The sequence below is a fragment of the Carlito syrichta genome, unplaced genomic scaffold (genome assembly GCF_000164805.1).
Source record: "Carlito syrichta isolate Samal-C Ts95f unplaced genomic scaffold, Tarsius_syrichta-2.0.1 Scaffold302106, whole genome shotgun sequence".
In the NCBI taxonomy this organism is placed as follows: Eukaryota; Metazoa; Chordata; class Mammalia; order Primates; family Tarsiidae; genus Carlito; species Carlito syrichta.
Window position 1 is genome coordinate 199,482 of NW_007246202.1, and position 21,429 is coordinate 220,910.

At 38.4% G+C, this 21,429-nt stretch overlaps 1 protein-coding gene across 5 annotated transcripts in view; it reads right to left on the bottom strand.

The window, feature by feature from the left end:
• SORBS2 (sorbin and SH3 domain containing 2) overlaps positions 1-21,429 on the bottom strand; it is a 218,987-nt gene that overhangs the window by 155,847 nt on the left and 41,711 nt on the right. The window lies entirely within an intron of this gene.

Below are 21,429 nucleotides of genomic sequence, written 5' to 3' on the forward strand. Positions count from 1 at the left end.
CCCGCGGGTTCGAGACCCGCCTGGGCAGCGAGACCTCATCTCTACAATAAATCAAAAAATTATTAGCCGGCGTGGTAGCGCATGCCTGTAGTTCCAGCTACTTGGAAGGCTGAGGCAGAAGGATCACCGGAGCCCAGCAGGTTGAGGCTGTGGTGGACGGGAGTGGCCACTGCACTCCAGTCTGGGCGACAGAGTGAGACTCCAACTCAAGAAAAAAAAAAAGAAAGGGCACTCTGGCCTGTCTCAGGGGCAGCTAGAGGTTCCAGGACACTGCTACTGCTATCCCCACCGTGGTGCCAGGCCCATGGGCAGACAGAGCAATGACTTCTTTTTGTTTCCTTCAGTATGCACTAGTCCATGCCTGGAGTGGTGAGTGACTGACCTTTGCTGTTTCCTGGACCATGGATCCTCACCTTTCTCCCTGGCTCTGTCTACACTGTGGTAAGAGCTGGTAACAAAGCTTGCTTTTATTTGAGGCACATTGTGTGAGTTTTGGGTGGCCCACTCCAAAGTAGAGAGGCCTGCTCTTGGTGACACACCCTGGAACTAGGAACTCGGTATCCAGCATTACCACATCTGGACACGTGACCTCAGTCTCATTGGCTGGGACCAGGCAGTAATGAAGTGGGCTGTGGCTCAGCGTCCCTGTGTGCATGACGTGGATTGCTGTGTGCCACCAGCCCAGATGTGGGGCTTGCTTACAGGAACCTTGTATGTTCACCAGGGAAACTCTTTTTCATCATGCCAGCTTTGGTTTAGACAATATTTTCCTGAAAATGTTTTCAGACTTTAGTCTCCATCATCTTTCTATTTTTATTTTTTGAGTTGGAGTCTCACTTTGTTGCCCAGGCTGGAGTACAGTGGCACACTTACGGCCTTCCCAGCATCGACCTGCTGGACTCCAGCTATCCTTCTGCCTCATCCTTCCAAGTAGCCGGAACTACAGGCATACTACCAGGCCCGGCTAATTTTTGATTCAATGTAGAGACGAGGTCATGCCAATTTGCCTGGGCTGGTCTCAAACCCACAGGCCCCAACCACTTGCCTCGGCCTCCCAAAGTGCTGGGATTATAGGCTGAGCCACTGAGCCTGGCCAGTCTCCATCATCCTATCTTTCTGTATATACATGTGCTTCTGGAATTTGGAGAAAGGTGAGCTGGGGAGTGGGTCTGAAATCCTCGAAGGCGAGCATAAATCTCCCTGTGCACTGAAGCACAAGCCACCTCCACAACCATGCCAGGTTATCAGACAAGCACCCAGGGGCAATTTTAAGGACCTAAAAACACTGACGATGAGAGGCTTACTATGGATGTTTTATCTGCAATTTTGACATGAGTGACACTTTGGTCACAGTTAATTTGTTCCACCTCAGAATAATTTTCCCATTCAATTCGATTTTGTTAGTAAACTTATTCATCAATTTTTGTAATCCAAGTAATATAGTGAAAATGGTTGCTACACCTGGCTTATTATTAGAGCTGGTTTACACTTTATCTTTGGCAACTATAGAATTTCCTTGGGCTGTTTCTGGAACCTAATTTATTGATGAGCTTCTGTGCTCTCTCCCAAGAAGTATCTTTCCACCTGAGAGAATGAAGGGCCCACCTAAATATCTTGGAAGAGCCCCTGGGGAGGAATGTGAGGGGCCCCCCACATTAAGCTGGTGTGCAACCTCAGAGGACACCAGAACACGGCCAAGAAAGTACTCAGCAGTGTGGCTCAACTTGCTACAGTTATTGCTCGTTTTTCCTTGGTGCATGTTCAGGGAACTTCCAGCAAGACCCTCGTCATAAAAACCGTTCCTTGATAAAGCTATGGAAGTCCATGGCTACCAGTAGGGAACAGAAGGTACACTGCCACTAGCTAAGCCCTGAGAAGAAGATACGCACAGGGACAGTCAGCATAGTTGCCATGGCAAAAGCCACCGGGGACTGGGACTGTCACAGCTCAACAGCTGATGTTGCCAAGAGCAGTACTGCTCCTGCTCTGAGCCACCTCTGGGAACTACAGAGACTGTCCTAGAACATTTAATTGCTTTGAATTTCCTGTTTTCTTGATATCCCATTGAGAGTCAGCCTTCAGGGAGAAGGAGTCCTCATACTGTAATTAGCAACAACAAGAAAGAAAAAAAAATATTTTTATCTAAAATCTTGATGAGATTGGAAATTGACTGATCAGTTGATTCCTGGCCCTTCTGCCTCAGAATTACAGAGATCAGTGTGTTAAGTTGTGTCACTTTAGGGTATATAGGCTTTTAGACAAGTATTTTATGGAGAGAAGGAAGTGTAAAGATAGATAAGTACAATGTATGCATTCATGTAGGAGGAATTAATTTTGGTGAGCTTGGAGAGGTAAAAGCAGAATGGGTTAGACAAACTAGTTGGCCAGGAGTTCACAGATCAAATGAAAGAATTTTAGTTGCCCCTTTAGACAGAATAAATACAGAAACAGAGACCAAAACCTTAATGCAACCAAAAAAAAAAGAAAGAAATAAAAGAAAATGCATGCCTACCAAGTGCATACTCATTAGACTCCTTATTAAGAGAAGATTAGAAATTGTTCTTTGGGGATTGTTGATGGCCTGCTGCCCCAGTTGGGTGCTATGGCTTCATGTTCTGTCTGCAAATGCTGGGCTGCTGGTTGCTAAGTGTACTCACTGGGGAAATAGTTAACTGTTCAAATGTGACCCCTTAGACGGATATGTGCAAATACCACTCTCTGTCATCTAAATATTGTTGAGAGGCACCATGGACTGAGGCTGGATGCCAGAAGGTCAAACCCTGCCTCGCCACTCCCTGGACATGGGACAAGTTTTTAAAAACTCTTTTGAGGCCATTCCTCATGTCTAAAAGGAAAAGGAAGGCAGAGTATCAGTTCTAAGTGCAAGCTCTGTACATCAGTTACGTACAAATTATAAAATTCTGCTCAATTCCATCACCATCAGACTACAGGTTTAAATTTGTACATAATCCCAACACTACTCTCTCCTTCCTACTGTAACACATCAAGAACTTAGAAAACATCTGTATTCAGAATCCACACTTCTCAGATCACATGTTTGAAATGACTCACAAATTCAACAGCATCATATTACCTTTCGTAACCTAGCTGCCAAGATGATCAGTGTGCCCTATTCAAGTGTCCTGGTCACACTGTACAACAGAAAGCTCTAGAGTGGACCCATTGCTACTGTGCACTCCTTAACATCTGAACTTTATTGAAATTTATTGATAAAGTTGGTGCACTCTTTACATAGTTAATTTGTACCATATTGAAACTACGTTAACTAATTCCAAAGCAGCAGACAAGCACTGGTTTCAATCACATTTACTAATGAGTTGCTAGTTTGAGAATAAAATGCTCCCTCTTGGGACAGTGAATAGTGCTCATGAGTGACAGAGAATTTCAATGAGAAAATGGGGCTCTTCTGTGTGTGTGTGTGTGTGTGTGTGTGTGTGTGTGTGGGCTTTCGTTTATATTTGGAAACTTAAGGGTAAACTACAAGCTACTTCAGAGCACTTGTTTATTTCTTTTTTTTTTTTTCTTGTGATATCATTTCTCTCTCTTCTTTGCCTGGATTTCAGCTGATGTTGGAACTCAAATCACATGAGCAAACAATGGAATTTATGTGAAATATAAGGCACTTTGAGGGATGTAGAAATTTTATAACATAGTTTCTGTCTCAAAAGTGTATAGCCTTGTTTGGGGGAGACAAAACAAAGCACACGAAAAGTTTATAATGTGGAATGTAAACAAGGGCTCAACAAATGATAGAGGAATTGTTATCTAACATGGACACTTCCATTAATTGCTAAAGGAATGCTATTAGCTCTAACTACTAAAATTTGGGAAAGAGAAAATCCAGAAATTTTCAAGTTAGGACTGAGGTAGAGGACAGGGACAAAATGAACTATCTGAAAAGAACGTGGGTGGCCAAACCAGTTTGGATGTGAAAAGAACTAGCATGGAGAATCAGATTAAAGGCCAAAGGCAAACTGAAATAAGCTGGGCCTGAGGAAAAGTAAAATGGCAGAAGTCTCATGATCATCTTAGACATTTTGCTAAATTAGGTGTCAAGGAGCAAGAAACAGATATCCTTAGGCAAAGTCAATGTCTGACTCAGCTTCACGGGGGTAGGTTGAGTACTGGTTTTAGCATGAAAGGGAGAGACAGGCAGCTTCCCAGCTGGCCCAAGAAGATAGTTAAGCCACTATGAATGCAGCAGATAGAGTGACCACAGTAGAGACCAAATGTGTGCACACACAAACATGTGCACATGTAAGGACAAGGTTAGTGATGCCTGACAGGAGTGGAAAGACAGAGAGAAAGGAAGTCAGAGAAAGATGCCTGATATTTCAAAGCAGAAGTTACCTGCACACATATGTTTATCCCAGCATTGTTCACAACAGCAAAAACGTGGTACCAATAGTGCTGTCCATCAAAAGAGGACTGGATTTTAAAAAATGTGGTACATATACACGATGGAATATTACACAGTCACAAAGAAGAACAAAATCATGAACTTTACAGTAACCTGGATGGACTCAGAGTCTATAATACTGAGTGATCTTTCACAGAATCGAATAACTGAGGATCACATGTTCTTAATCATAAGTGGACTTTGAACAATTATTGTAATACCATAAGAAAAGGATTGGCAATAGCGGGAAACTACTGGGAGAGGGTTGGAGAAGCGGGATTGGCAGTTGTGGGAGTCTGCCCGGTGGGGGGGAGAACACCTCATCAACAAGGGCGCCTGCATAATGAACATGTGTATACCTAACCCTGAATTGTCCCCCACATCTTTAAAATAAAAAAGTTAAAAGTTAAAAAGACACACAAGAAAACCAAAACAAAAACCAAAGCAGAAGCCTAAGCACAGGAACAATTAGGATATCAACCTTAGGATGCGCTGGAGGAGGGCTTTTACTAGAGTGTGTATCTTAAAATAAGCATCGGGGTGAAGTTTAGGAATCTTTTATTATCTAAGACACTGGTGCTCAGACATGGCACGGGTACTCCCCAGTAGACACCTGACAATCTGGAGGTACTTTACTTGTCGTAACTGGGAGTTGGGGGGGAGGGGTGCCAAGCAGCACCTGGTGTGTAGAGGACAGAGATGCTGCTAAACATCCCACAGCGTCCAAGAGGATGCCCGACAACAAAGAATCAGCTGGCACAACATGTCAACAGTGCCCAGGCTGTGAAACCCAATTCACAGGATCCCAGGGAAAGCAGAAAAATATCTTCAAGATAAACTATGTCACACCGTAGTGCACAGTGATAAATGTTAACACTGTGCATCTATTAAAAATGAATTTAGGCAACAATTATTTTTACAGTTCGAATTTTTAAATATACATATGTACTGCAGCTGACTCTCAAAATAATATATTCAGCTTCTTCACTCTTTTCTAATAAACTGAAAATACTTCCATCGGAAGCATCCCAATGGAGAGCAGCAACATGCTGAGCACAGTCCTTTCCAGAAAGTATTCAGATACGATGAGTGGAAAATGACCTTAACAAAATGACTGAAAGAAGCAACAACTTAATTAAGCCCAGTTGCTGGTCCTATTTGATATTTATCTTTCCCAACTGCTAATGAATTCTGACCCATTTAGTCAGGACAAAATGCATATCCTGAAGACTCTGTCCCTTTTGAGGTACTTAACGGGTGTTTAGCAGACAAGATGTATGGCATGTCGATTATTCATGATATTTGATCTTTAAATGACAGGAATATGCTACATTTAGAGCACTGGGGGAAATCCCAGCCAAATATATAAAGCAGCCACTGAGATGAAAGACATTCCACAAGGGGAAACCGATCTCAGAACCAGTTGACACAGCCATGAGCACTTCACGGGTTGCCTCAGCACATTAGCTACAAACAATTTCCATCCTAGGAAACACACTTAGTGCAGCTACTGGTGCATAATAAATATTTGATCCTAATTAGACCTAATGAATGAATTTTAATTCTGTAGTCATCATTCTTTTGTAGGACACTGACTCACAAATACAAAAAAAAAGAGATTTGGGGGAACATTTTTCATTTTCCTCAGTCATTTTCTAATGAGGAAGAATTGTCTAGGAATCTCTTTGAAAAGACAGGTATGTTTTTAAAAATCTGGAAAATTACAAGTTGCATAAGGATTCAATGCAAAGTGCTTGGTAAAAGAAATTTTAACTTTCTTGTTTCACTTATTTCAATTCACTGAGAAATTCAAGTTAAAATATACTTTTAAAAAATATAACCTGGCAAACTCTAATTGGGGTACCAATTTGGAATTTGACTAAACTTGACAATCTGAAGACTCAAGTCTATTTTTAAGATTATTTATAAAAATGCTCTACTCAGATAAAGTAAAAAAAAAAGTTTGGGGAGTTAAAATAATAAATGTTTATGCATTCTTCAGTTTCAATAGAATAACTCTTATTCTTTTAGTAGGCAGAAATATTTAAGCAGCACTGTCCAAAAGACAAATACAATTGTAATTTAAATGTTTTTTTTTTGAGTTGGAGTCTCACTCTCTTGCCCAGGCTGGAGTGCAGTGATGGGTTCAGGTGATCCTTCAGCCTCAGCCTTCCAAGTAGCTGGAACTACAGGTATGCACTGCCATGCCTGGCTAATTTTTTAAATTATTGCAGAGATGAGATCTCACCAAGTTGCCCAGGCTGATCTCGAACCCGTGGGCTCAGGCAATTCTCTCACCTCGGCCTCCCAAAGTGCTGGGACTATAGGCGTGAGCCACCGCGCCCAGCCTAAATGCTTTTAAAATGAAACATACAAGTTCAACTGTGTTGTTTTTCTGTTATTTTAAAATCACAGCACCACTGGATGTGAATTTCTAATATTATTCACCTATCTTTTAAAAAATTTGCCCTTGAGAAACTTGTCTTCATATACGATCACAAAATCTATTAAGACACATTTGCATATCATGACAGAAACTTGCAGTTGCACAGTTTTTCCAACTGTGGAAGACTGGGCAACTACTGAAACCCACAACTCCCAAATCTTAGTGGCCTAGTGCTGGAAACTCAACTCTCCTGGGAAGGTCTGTGGAGGGTAGGAGGTGAAAGTGGAGTGGGCGGCTTCTGTTCTAAGTGGTTCTTGAGAAATGAGGCTATTTTCACTTACTGTCCCACTGCGTCCTGGGGTCTCAGAGCCCTTTTCATCTCCTGAATCCAGCAGGCAAGGGAGAGAGGGAATGGGAGGGTCATGCACAGGCTTTAGGAGGCTGACCTGGAAGGAGGATGTATCACTTCTACTGGCCTGACATCAGTCATGTGGCTCTTCCCGAAAGCAGAGGAGGCTGAGAAATGTACTCTAACTCCATGCCTGGAAATAGGGTTCATTGAAATGCACAGCATTGTCTCTGATAAGCTGGCAGGGGAATAAACCCATTAATGTCATATCTGCATATACTTGGTAGATGATCAGTGATCAATTCTCTTCCCTTGGCAGAATGAGGATTTAAAATACAGCTTTGGGCAGGGCCAATATTAGTCTGTGTCAAGATGATCTGCATGTGCCCTGGCAAGTTGATGATAAGCCCTGCCAAACAGGTGTCAAGCCCAGACTACCCTCCTGGTCTTCCAGGAAATCTTGCTCCTCTTCCCACTTTGTCATGGCTATCTTTGCTTCCCATTGCAATCACAGCTAGTTCGTGGGAAAGACCTGATTCGTGTCACCTGATCTGCATCATAATATGGGGAAGGGACACTGTCATTTGGAATGAGACCATGGACTCCACTATCCTTAGACTACATCAGAATTATACTCCAAATTAAACTATTTGGGGGGAGAAGTCACAAGAAAATAATAGGCACCTGAAGCATATACAAATGTGAGGAGTTTGACACAGAAGACAGTTTTCTACTTATAAAAAACACAATTTGAAATTTGGTATAAATATCAGATCATGAAGAACGCCTGTGCACTATTAGCAGGAGATAGCACAATGAACATTGTCTTAGAACTTGGAAGTAGCAACAAGTCTTGAAAACTTATTTGATTACCACCCAGGGGCTAGCCCACATATTCACTCAGATCACAAGGACTAAGGGTCTGACTTTCACTTTCCTGTCACTTAGTATTTAGAAGTAGAATAACCATATTCATTCTTTCAAGATTTTTCCTTTTATTTATATACAAGAAAGAAAATGTCTTCTCATTCTTCATATCTCACTTGGCAAGAAATCTTCTAGTGTTTGGTCATCTCATTTATTTTAATCTAACTTTATGTTTGTTAGAAGAAAAAATATTAACTTTGAATGTCAGAAAACAGTTCTGAAGTAAATATCAGTTAAAATGGGGGGGGAAGTTTCAGATTTTTATATACTCTATTGTATAGGAACCATAAAATGGAGACAACTTGATTGAAGCAAATGGAGGTATCCAAGACTTGTAATAGTGTGCAAATGATCTGAACCGTTAGTTGGCAGCACAGACATCAAATCAGCTGAACTCTTCCGCTACAGTTTCTTAGAGAGAAGGTGTTCTAAGAATATCAAACAGAAGATATTCTACAGAAGCTCTTTCCTATCCAGCTTACAACTGTTATTTTATGTCATTATGAGTCATTTATTCATATTAGAACATGTAGCTCTGTAAAATGTAAAAATTATTGTAAATCAAATGAAAAATTTTCCCTTAGTACAGCTACGCTTTTGATGTTTACATTGCATGGATTGTTAAGACATTTTCCAAATCTTAGGCAGTTTATTTGATAAAAAGAATATTTCACAAAGATTTTACTTCTGTTCTACGATCCTGGTTCTGGGTAGCTCATTCATATCATATCAGTCAGTCCACAAAAATGTTTTAAAAAGTATAGACTGAAGCCATCTAAAACTTCAAGGACCACTCATTATTGAGTTTAGTTGGAACTTAACGTAACCTGTAACTATATAGTCAGCCTACACAAATTGAACTGTTGCATGTGCTTTTAGGTAATACAGGTAACATCCAGGGCTGGACCTCAAAGTAGGTTTTCATTTTTTCACTTTTGGGATGGTTTTTTCATTGAACAGCATGGAAAGACAGGAAGCACATTGTTCAGGAGGCCTGGTCTACCAGAAAGCTTCAAGATACTGTCAAGTTTAGACCGTTTCTTTGGACCTCAGTGGCTTCTATTATGATCTTCTATTAAGATATTCAGATTATGCAAAGCCCCTTCAAGAAACATGACTTTATAAAGAAAAACATTCAACTGATTGTGTTGTCATTTCATACTTAGCTTCAGAAATGAGACAGGAAATTCATCTATGTGAAGAAGGCAGAGCAAGGCAGAATACTTTTACTGCTTTTCAAATTTTGATTTCTGAGAAAAAAAAAACACAGCTGAACCTCATACTAAATTTTAGCCTTTAACTGTACATTCTAAATTTGGGGGATTTTTGTTAATGTTCCTTTTCACATTAACTTTACTTGATATTCAAGAAACCTATGTTTTTATGAAATAACTTCAAGATATTAAAATCGTATTTATCTTTAATGTCACTTGCTTTGTACCAACATCACAAGTCTATTTTAATAGTTATTTTGTGTTCTAGGAGAAGAAACCATTGTCTCAACCCCTTCAAGGGGTCATGTCAATACACAGAGGCATGGCACCTAGCAGACAGAAACCTGTCACGGGATTGCTCCATATTGTAAAATGTATCGCAGAGACAAGGGTACACATTAGTTCTGCGATTTCAAGTCCTTAAGACATCTGCTTTCCCTCTAGCTGGAGCTGTACAACTGGGTGGCAAAGGTCAGGCTCAGGTGTTTTGTCAAATGTAAAAAGGATACCCACGATGGGTTCTCTCCTATGTTACATATATTGGAGTCATTTTCTAGCAATAGGTTACACAAATTGGATAGCCCACTGCTGTGATTGAGTGTAATAATGGAAATTGCTATGGATTGTTAAGATAGAGATTGATGACCAGAATAAAGACTCCTCTATTTGATATATCCCTAGTTGCGGCAAGGTTGCCTCTGAGGGCCTCGCTGGTACCAGGGCACGCAATCAGTTCTGCAATCAGTGAGGCTGGTGACAAGGAAACTCTTGGGCCCTAAACAATCATGCACAAATACCTAGTAAAGCAGTGTAATTTTTACTTGTGTTTCACTCGCTTCTTAGTTAAATATCATGTAGAATCTTTCCAGAATGCTACCACACCACCCAATCGCTCTTGTCCATGTTCCCACTGAGCTCCATGTTGCAAAATTCACCAGTCAAGTCTGCGTTGTCATCTTCTTGACCACACCTGCCCCTAGGACACATTTTCTTTGGCTGGCACCCAGCACACTGCCTCCACTTGCTGCTTCTCCTAGCTCCCAGGGCACATCTTTTCAGTTTCATTGACAGGTTTCTCCTCCTCCTCCTCCCAACCTCCCAATCTTGGATTGCTCCAGAGCTGAGTTCGTAGTCTTCTTTTTCTCTTCTACACTCCCTGCCTCACTTAGTCTCACGGCTTTAGACACCGTGGAGAACCAGCCATTTTTTGCCACGTGCTCCATTGCTATCTGTTCCAGGTCGCTATCCTTGCTCACCTGGCTATGCAGTAGTTTCTTAATTCACCCCCCAGCTTCAACCCTTTCCTCCTAATCTACTCCCAATGCAGCAGCCAGAGGGATCCTTTAACAGTGTAACGGTATCTCTGGACTCATCTTTTGGCATTCACCCCTTCTTTCTCTTGGCTGCAGCTATACTGGCCTCCTTGCTGTGCCTCAAACAGGGTAGCTGCTCCCACTTCAGAACATTTGCAGAGATAGTTCCTTCTGCCTAGGACACATCTCCCCAAGATGGCTGTACGGCTAGACCCCTTCAAGTCCTTTACTAAACATTTAAACATCTAAGCTGCACTGTCCTCAGCACATTCTCCAGATCTTCTTTACCCTGCTACATTTTCAGAGCACTATTCTACTTTCTTACCTACTATATAATTTCTTATCCATGCTTATCTCTTGTTGTTTTTTCCTCCCATGGAAACATAAGTTCTTTGGGGGCAGGATTTTTATTGGGTTTGTTCACTGATATGTCCCAACCACTCAGAACAGTGTTCTGATCTTGGAAGGTGCTAGAATTGTATCTGCGTGAGTGAATGACTATGCTATCTCAAGAGTGATGCAAGTGTTAATTTTTCTAAGTTTAGAAGTGAAGCAATGTCCTGTGGTATGCCAAAACCTGCAAAGAGATAACAGTTTCTTTTTTGAAGATATGAAGTAAGAGTTAAACGATTTCTGCCCAATATAAGAAAAGCATTTTCCAAGTATCAATATCAAGGATTGATTGCTTTTCCCTCAGTAATTTCCTCAGTACCATACACTAGCAAGTTCTGGTGACCTTGTTTTGTAGGTGAGGATAAGGTGCTTTATTTGGTGTATCCAGAAACAGAATAAAGTTTGTGTGTGGGAATGAAAGGGATGCCTTCTTCCAAGGGTTGAGCTGGATGACTATATGATAGGGTACATTTAATGTCAGTGGGTAGCGAGAACATAGGTAAAACAAAAGTCACAAAATCTCACAATAATGAAAGCATAGAGGAGGCTTAAGATGTCTACAGCCGTACCAACTTGAACATGCCCGATCTCATCTAATCTTGGAAACTAAGCAGAATCTGACCTGGTTGGTACTTGCATGGGAGAGAAGTCCTAAGAAATCTCTGAGTTAAATGAGTTTCCTCAGAATTATTTTTTTTTCCTTCACAGTTTTAAAAGAATATGAAATATGGAATAATTTGACAAGATTTAGATGTTTTAGGTGAATTTTTTCTATGAAGGTCTCTCAAGTGATAAATATACAAAGAAAGATAGTGCTATTTTGATAGGAGTCAATAGAATAAGCCTGTAAGAGTCCTTGATTATAATTCTACTAATTGCTTTCATGATCTTACATTCATTATTTCAAAGTTTATCACATTTTGCAAAATCCTGTACTTACTATCAAGATTTGAAGTCAACTTTTTGAGGCAATCAACTACGATTGGATCGCCAACTTTTATAACATACTCTATGCCACAGCTCTTCCCTGTCCCTATGTGGTAAATTTCTGTTATACGCTTCGTACTGGTTCACAGAAATGGTACACACTCCAGGAGAGCACAACTTAGGGGACCCCAACTGCCATTCTGACTTCTACTTTATTCAACACATTCCCATTCCCCAATCCATGCCCCGATTTCTTAGCTCTCAGGCTCAACTCTCAGACCTTGAACAACCATATGTACTATGTTTGGTTCCCACTGAATTGGAAGTGATTTATCTTTTTATTACTCTCCATGATTTGACCAAACATGAGAAAGGAATACTCTAAAAAATTAGCATAGTACATGTTTATAGGCATCCTATGTCTGCATAGCGCCTCTACACAGATTGGGCTACTACTGCAGCATTTGCTAGGACTATGCATGATCCCTGGAAAAGAAAAGACACAAAGGAGCTCAGCTGCCTCTCACACATATGAGTTCATGAACATATCCAAGAAAATAAAAATGTGCAATGCATTTCTGTCTCATTGGTTGCATGAGATATTTTTATTTGAAAACATTGACATCCTTAAAATAAATCAGCCTTGTTGCCAATTTCAAGAACATGAATGACAGTATAAAAAATGTTATCAGTCCTACTCTGAATAATTTGTCACCATACTAGTAAAGCAGAAAACATTTTATTTTGCTATGATTTATGATTGCTAAAGCACCAGGCCTATAACTTATTATTTTTTTAAAAAGGAAAGAGGTTGGATAATGAACCTGCATTTGTGAAAGTTCTGAGGCCTTCTGATTAAGAGGTACAAATGATTAAGAATGTATATGAAATTAAAACCCTCAAGCAATTAAGGAATAGACGCTTCGAGGAAGTGAGCCATGCAGAATTGCCATTGAAAATACCAAACATGTGGCTTATCTGGTGAGATTCCTTTTGGGATAAAACAAGTGAAATTTGTTGCTGCTTACTATTTTCCTGATGCTTAGTCCTTTAGATTTTGTAAAAAAATAAATTGTTTTAAAATAAAAATTAAAAAAAGAGACATGACCCCAAACACAACACTTAATTCACTCACACATACACACATTGTGTTGGTCTATAAAGGAAACATATCTTTTATTTTGAAGTGTGTATTCCTTTGAAATGTACTTCAAAGTGAGGAAGAAAACTTTAGATATTTTCTTTCACCCTTGACACATTATAGACCCCAAAGCAAACATCTGGACATATGTTAAAATACTCTAATTCATAGCTGAAATCAATAATGTCTTTATCCATTGAGAAATTTTGCTTCAATATCCCTCTGTTAGTCTTTTTCTTAGATGTTTATCTTAAAAATCCTTAAGCCTCAAAAAAGTTTTTCTGCAAAGTTGCATCCATCTTACCAGAGATCATTTCAGAAATAATACTCCTTTGATATTAAAATAGGAGCAAATAAACAATATCCCTACAATCATGGATCACTTTTATATGCCTGGGCAGACAGCTATTATTCTAACGATATTTTCCCCGAGGGACAAAAGTCACCACATAAATTCACTTGCAACATGGAGAGAGGATGTTCATGGTGATGCCACCGGGAAAAGTCTATGTCCTCAATGACTATCACAGAGAACATTCAGAGTATCAAGTAGACTCTCAACAAACGATTGTTGTGCTTATTAATTAAGAAGAATGCTCTTATACAGGGAGTGCCAAAAAAAGTATTCAAGTATTCAAGTATTTTAAGAAAGGAAAAAACTGTATTAAAATTGTAATACTCAATAAGATGAATACAAATCATGTTTGACTTCTGCAATTACAAGAGGTGCTTACTATCAGCATCCAGACACTTCTGATTATGGTGAACATCTCTTAAAATGTGTATATCTATATTTTTGGCACCCCCAATATATAAATCAGAAAGGAAGGAAAGTAGGAATTTATTAATAAAATCAAATCATGTTTTAAGTGACCACAGGTAACTGCTTAAGCAATTCCATATTTATTGAATGAAATATTGTCATAAGAATCTCTTACACTCTTTCAGTCATTTATTTCTTAAAGACTCCTTTCACTGTTATATATGAATCTATGGAGTTTGTAGTTTTAAGCTTTGCACTCTATCAACTGATTTTTTTTAACACACAGTGTTTACCATTTAGCATTTGCTCCTGGAACCATCACATCAGTACATAATAAGAGGCAACGAAGCAAGTGATTGCGGACATTTTCAATACCATGTCAGACAGAGAATCTGAGAAAAAGGGTTCTTTGAGGTAAGTAGCAAGCTGACACTGAATCTCTGTTCCATGCCCGGCTGTGAGCCACACCCTTTCCTTACTAATGAGTCTGGAAATGCTGCCAGCTCTGCCTTTTATCTTGGAAAACACAGGACTATTTATGCCTAAACACGATGCACTGAATTTACCTCCACTGGTTGACAGTTATCTTTCTTGATCCTTAAAGCTCAAAGAGAAGGCAAAATGCACATACTTGCTATGTGTTAGAAGAGTTTGGTAGATGGAAAATCTACATGCAAAGCTGCCTTATTTTGCCAAGATAACTCTGGCTGCAAGGAATTAGACTGGAAGACAGAGAATGGATGCAGTCAGGATACTACTGAAACATGCCAGTCAAGAACTGCAATAGCCTTTTAATGAGGGCAAGGGGTGATATTGAAGATGTGTGTGCAGGTAGAATCAATGATTAGGGAACTAAGTTGGTATGTGGAAAAATCTGAATGCATGTCTAAGATTCTAATTCTGAGAAACTGGGTAAACACCATTGTCAAGATACAGCTCTGGGAGGGAAGACCAGGTTGGGAGCTGGAAGATGGCGAAATGTAGTTGTACCAGGTTTGAGGTATTCAGGAGACATTCAGATGAGATGTTTACCAGTTACTCAGAAATGTGAGTCTGGAACTCATGAGAGAGATCAAGGATAGAGTCATGGGCTGCAGGATTATCATGAAGGAGAAAACAGGTGAACTCGGGGAAGATTATGGAGATTTAGACAAGAGGGACAGAACCCAAGGGAGTAACTTTAAGGTCAGACAAAGAAAGAGGCACCTGTAAGTGGAATTCAGAGGGTGTAATCAGAGAGACTGCAGGAAAATCAAAAGCCTCCAGTGTCACAGAAGGCAAAGGAGAAGATATTTTAATGGAGGTCAGGGAGTTGAAAGTCTCTAATGCCAGTAATCTAAAGGTCTTGTCCTCACATTTGTTTCCAAATATTATTTTATGTTAATTATGTAGTATTTGGTTTCTCAGCTTTAATAACAATGACCCAAGAAAATGCAAAGTTATTTGTGTTATTAGAACTGCACAATTTCTCTCAATATGTATTGTTCGTTATTTAAATACTTTTATATGCTTTCATGGACTTTGCCTATAAAGGGGTTAAAATGCTATCCCCAAATAAAACATTCAGACATATTGACTATTTTTAGTTAAAGACTCTTGAAAAAAAGCAGAGGCAAGAAGACCACTCTGATCTTTCTTCTGCTTTTTAAGAGCAGGAGATGAAACATCCATGTGAAAGATGTCCTCCCTATGCCAGAAAGAAGTTATCATTCCTGTCAGTAAGAAACAGAAATTAAGGCCGAGGAAAACCTATAGAAACTTGTTAAACCAACCCTTACCTTCCTAGCCACCTGCCTACCAATTAACGACCCTAGCCCAAGCCCCTTTGCCTTGTCACATTTTTCACAATTCCTACTCTTTGTCTAATTTGGTATATAAGTGGTCAACTCAAACCGTATCCTTGGGTCTTCATTTGTAAATTTTGAAAGTTCTTGTGCCATGTAAACTTGTATTAAATACATTTTTATGTTTTTCTCCTGTGAATCTGTCTTATGTTAGTTTAATTCTCAGACCTAGCATGCACACCTCCCCAGATCCCCAAAACCCCTAAGAAGGTAGAGGTAAAATTTTGCCACCACTCCACCTGGAAAAATAGAAAATATCTTTTTTTTAAATTTAATAACTTGAAATCATGAAGACTTTTGGCTTGCACTGAATTTTCAGATAATACCCATTACCCATTATTACTTGCAAAAAAAAGAAAAGAAAAAATCATTCAATATTATCCATCATTTGTCAAAAAGATAGTGATGTCTACCAGCTTTTCCATTTTAGCATACTGGAATGCCTATATGGATAAAACAAATAGAAAATAGCTGGAATAAAAATTCTCAAAATTAAGCACTGGTTCCTGCCAAATGGTAATGAAAGTTATTAGGCTTTTCCTGGTGATATTAAAGAAGTGCAAACATTGAGGAACAGCTGTGTGTGCCTAAATTTTCCTGAATAAACCGAATTACAAGAAACATGCAAGCTACAGAGTGAAGTCTTTATATCACAAACAGGCAGTCTTCACTTTGTCCAGTATCATGTTATCAGGAAACGCGTGCATATCAAACCATGTCATTGCCTTTCATAGTCCTGTGGCAACAGAGAGGACTGCCTGTGATGTCACTTTTCATACGTTCGTTGCATAAATCCTCTTAAAACAGGAATTCTTTCTTCTCAATCTGTTGTTCCAAAATCAGTGTTAAAGAGGTACGACAATGATGCTCATTCATTGCTAGATGCAAATTCATTACAAATTCTCATAAAGCATAGTTGCAAATTATTTGATAGCTTAAAGGGTAAATATAACATTTATAATAATGCCATATGAAAAGATACATACTACAAAATGATCTTGAATGTAGCTATGTGTCTGTTAAAGACATTAAAATTAAAATTAGAACTTATTTTTGAATTCACTATTTGCAATTTTGGGCTCGAGGTAAAAAATATAGAAGTATAGGCCAAATATAATACTACCTATTGTGTCATTTTTTCTTTGTAAATTTTCAGAAAAATTTTTAATTATTAAAAAATTAATGCTGTCTTTCAATATTAGCAGTTGACAAAGACATTTACACTTTATTTCCTCTACAGATTGTCTTAAATTTAAGGCATGGAAGATAGAGGGAGAGACTCTTCAATGCAGGTCTTTATTCAGACATTCAAACAATAAAAAGAATATTAAAACAAATGTCCATGTACCCACCAATCATCTTAATACATAAGGTATTATGAATTCAATTAAAGTCCATTGTAACAACTATCTAATTGAAATCTCCTTCCTGCCATCAGAGGTAACCAGTATCTGAAGTTGATTTTTATCAGCCCATGTACCTTTTTACACTATTATGATGTAGGTTTTTAACAGAAACTTTTTATAAGGTTAGAGTAATTTCTTCCTTTGGTTGTGAGTTTTTATCTTGAAAGTCTGTTTAGGAGTTTATCTTTTCTTTTTCCTGCATTGATTGAGACTGGTCTATAGTCAGAGTACAGAGTTTTAAACCACAAACCTCATATTATGCCTACATAATGGTGAAAGAAATCTTTAAGAAATAAACAATTGAAACAATATAAAAATTATGAAAATATTTTATTCAGTGAATATGAGATTGCTTAAGGCATTAAAAGTAGTTATCAGTGGTCACTTAGAACACATTTGATTTTATTAGTAGATTTCTAATTTCCTTGTTTTCTGATTTACATGTAAGATAATTCTTAAATTAATAAGCACAGCCAAGTGTTAAATGTACCAAATGGTCTTCTGCCAAGTGTTTTTACACCTATGCTCTTATTTAGACTTTCAGAATGTTTATTAGAAAAAGGATATATGGAATATATAGAATTATGATATAGACACAAATGATTTTTAACTTTGAGTCCTTTTTAATTTCAATATCTAAAATAGATAAAATATTGTAAGGAGGATAAAATTCTCACTGCAATCAAGTTACCTCACCTTAGCATAAAAATTATCACTTTGTTTTCAGACAAGTTTTTACAAGCTGTGGTTATTAAGTGATGGATCTCACCATATGAGACCAAAAAAGCAGTGTGCCAATTCTAAGTTAATTTCTGAACATGAAATACATTCACTCATTTTTAAAGTTGCTCAAACGCAAAATAAAATATATTTTGTATGTACACAAGTAGCCATTGTCAGTTTTTTTTAACAAAAAATAATGTTCATTATTCTTTCCACAAAAAAAAATCTACTTCAGAATTTACCTTTCACTCAGTTTTTCTTACATTTGTTTTTATTAGTTTTTCATCATAAGCCACAGTTATCTATGATATAATATAAAGTTTAGAAACTTATTTACATCAAATTTTGGTCTTATTCTGCCTTGAATAAAAATAATCATAGTAGATATAAAAAGAAAATTTTAATGACTTAATCTTATGTCAGAAACACAATTTATTTTCTTATTTGAGCTTTGCTGCTAAGAGGCGATACTCAATAAGCTTCTTCCAGAAGTTGGTGTTTTACCTGCCCTGTACAGTCAGGGACAGAAACCATTTTCTACTTCAGAATGAGGCCTGGATCCCTCAGTCTGACACTTTACACCCTTCTTGAATTAGCTCTACCTCCACCTTTATCTCTGTCTCACAGCTTTAGCCAACTCAAGAGGTGGACACGGAGGTCAGCCAGGCCAGGCCATGCTTTCTCACACTCACTCTGCAGGGACCACAGGGATAGGTTTCTACTCTACCTGCACATTTGGATGGCCGTATTTGTTTCTAGATAGTTTCCCATTCTTAACTATGATGCTTAACCATTTTTTAAAAAGTGAATACTCTCAAAGTAAAAAAGACAAATATGAGATAGAAAACATTTTCAATCCATAGATCAAAACTATATTTGGAAACAATATTTGATTGTATACTCACTAAATGCACATAAAATGTACCCACACACAACTTTTCAACATTTTTGAATGTTTTTTAAACTAAGGACTTAATTTGTTCTAAAACTTGAATGTTGCATAGGTTAGAAATATTTCAAAGGCCAGTTCAAACAAACACAAGACTTCTGTATGCCACTTGCAGCTGAATTCAAAACCAGCCAGATTTCTTAGGTTTGCAAAATTGAACGAAGGTACCACTGAGCTCAGTGCATGTCAAGAGCAACCACTCTACAAGCAGTAAACCAATTCACAGTTGTATTTGGATAAGCATATGCAATGGGTCAAAGTAATTAAAATGCAAAGCTTTAAAAACACATGCTGTATATGCATGTTTCTAGTAAGCTAAATTCAATCTTTTTTTTAGGCTTAAATTTATCTTCAGAACAAGAGATGAATGTTGCTATTCTGTCTTTCCTAATATTGAATTACTCTTTAAAACAATTTATTTGAAACGGTGTTAAGCTACTAACTCAATTCTTTTTTGCTGTACTTACAAGTTACTTTGATCAGCCAATCCTAATCTTTGGTTTATTATCCCATTAGCACATTCACGCCTTTCTCTGTAATCCTCACCACTCTTTTGCTTGTTTTTCTTTTAGTGAAGTATAGAAAGTCAAAACTGGTTATGATTTGGAAATGTCTCCTTCATTATTTGGACCGGTTGTTTTTTTGTTATCATTTGGTGTCTTTGTGTTTTATAACTGAGTGGAACTGCATACTCTGAAAGATCTTGAATGGAGAGCCGATGTCCCATTTGCTATTTACTTATAATGTAAAATGGACAATGCAGCCATTACCTGAGAGGCAGTGTCCTCCCCTGTACGGTGGGGAACATGTCTGCAAGACCAGCACCATATTCGTAGTAATACCTCCCTACAAAAAAATAGATGGCTGAGGAATCAACTTAGTTATTGAAAATGAAGGAGCTATGCATTTGGTGAAGCAATAAAAATACACCCTCGTATCTCTGATAATATTGAACACAATAAAATTATAGGTGCAATGAGAATGTTTTACTTCCTATGACAAAGCAAGAGGGCAGTAATGACCTGTCCTGATGCCTCAAATCTCTGCAGCTTGTGATCTCCTTATCTTATTTTGACTGCTCTCATCTTTGCCCCCTTCTTCTAAATTACATCTACTAACAGGGGCTGACCAGTTTCTCATCTCTCTAATCATTTTGAATGTTGCCTGGCAATACTACTGACATCTGAGCCTAACTGTGAGACACGTGTCTTCAAAAACTAAACACAAACCCAATATACTTTTCCAGGAGTGTTCATATCAGACCTAGATATACTCTGAGTAGAGAGTTTTCCCTTCTCTTTGCTCTGGATCACCCTCGGCCATCTGAATGTCCTTGTATCTGAAACAAAATCTCAATTCGAACTCAGCTTTTCCTCTGTGATAACACCTCAAATTTTCTACTACTATATGTGACCGACTCCCAGTCCCAGCTCCATGCCTCAAGAGCACTGGGAATCTGCACATGCCTCTTCTTTTGCAGAGTGTTATGATCTGGGGGTGCACATCTGTCTCTCCCTCTGCATGTGGTCCGGCTCCTTGCACACAGTAGATGGAAGGCTTGGAAACATTCTAGACTGATCATATTTTAAATAATGTACAATGTTCTCACATCTGTTTAAGGAAGAAACAACCGAATTCTACCTTTCAAGACTGCGTTTAAGACTTCTAAAGACCACACTGCAGAATTTGAATCCTTCACCAAAACTAACAATAAAAAACAAATTTGATCATATTTAATTGAATTCACTTCAGAATGAGGGAAAGGGGAGTATACAAAGGCAACATGTGGCCTGTTAGTCTAAAAGAAAGGTTGTCTTTAGATAGCAGGATCAAAGCATCAACTACAGAGTGAAACAAGCACATAAAGGAAATTTCTTTCAAGTGAAAAAATATGTGGCCAACAAGGTCACATTCAAACATTAAAATGGGTGACTTGGCCTTGATTACTGATACCATTTTTCAATAAAAGTAACCAGAATTCCTTGAAGAAATAGCTGATTTGGGGACTGCAGCAGAAAATATATAATATGAGCCTGGAGCATCTTGATAGTAACAGGGAAAAGAACCCTCAAAACGAACGGAGTATGTCAGAGGAACATGGGAGTTAGAAATATTTTGGATTTCAGATTTTTTTTCAGATTTTGGAATATTTGCAGATATAAAATAAGATATCTTGGAAATGAGACCTAAGTCTAAGCATGCAATTTATTTATGTCTTATATATACCTTATACACACAGCCTGAAGGAAATCTTGTACAATATTTTTAATAATTTTGCATGTGACACAAAGTTTGTGCCATCAAAAAGCAGAGGTGTCACTCTCTTAGCCACCTCTGTGGACAATCTGTGGTTGTTTGGCATCACCAACCATCGTTTCTGACCCTGGATTTGTATGCTACTGATAAGCAATTATTTTTCTATACATATTCACACATAAGTACTTAACAGTAAAAAATATGGCATACCACCAATACGGTGAAAAAGCAGTGTGCTCCATGCAGCCGAGCAGTACAGGGGCAGCACTGTGTCCCTGTGTCAGCGAACAGATACATCAACCATAAGCAACAATGGCCTCCGGTCTCACCTGTGATGCTTCGTTGTGATTAAAAGGTTATTGTAGCCGGGCTCGGTGGCTCAGCCTGTAATCCTGCGCCTTTGGGAGGCTGAGGTGAG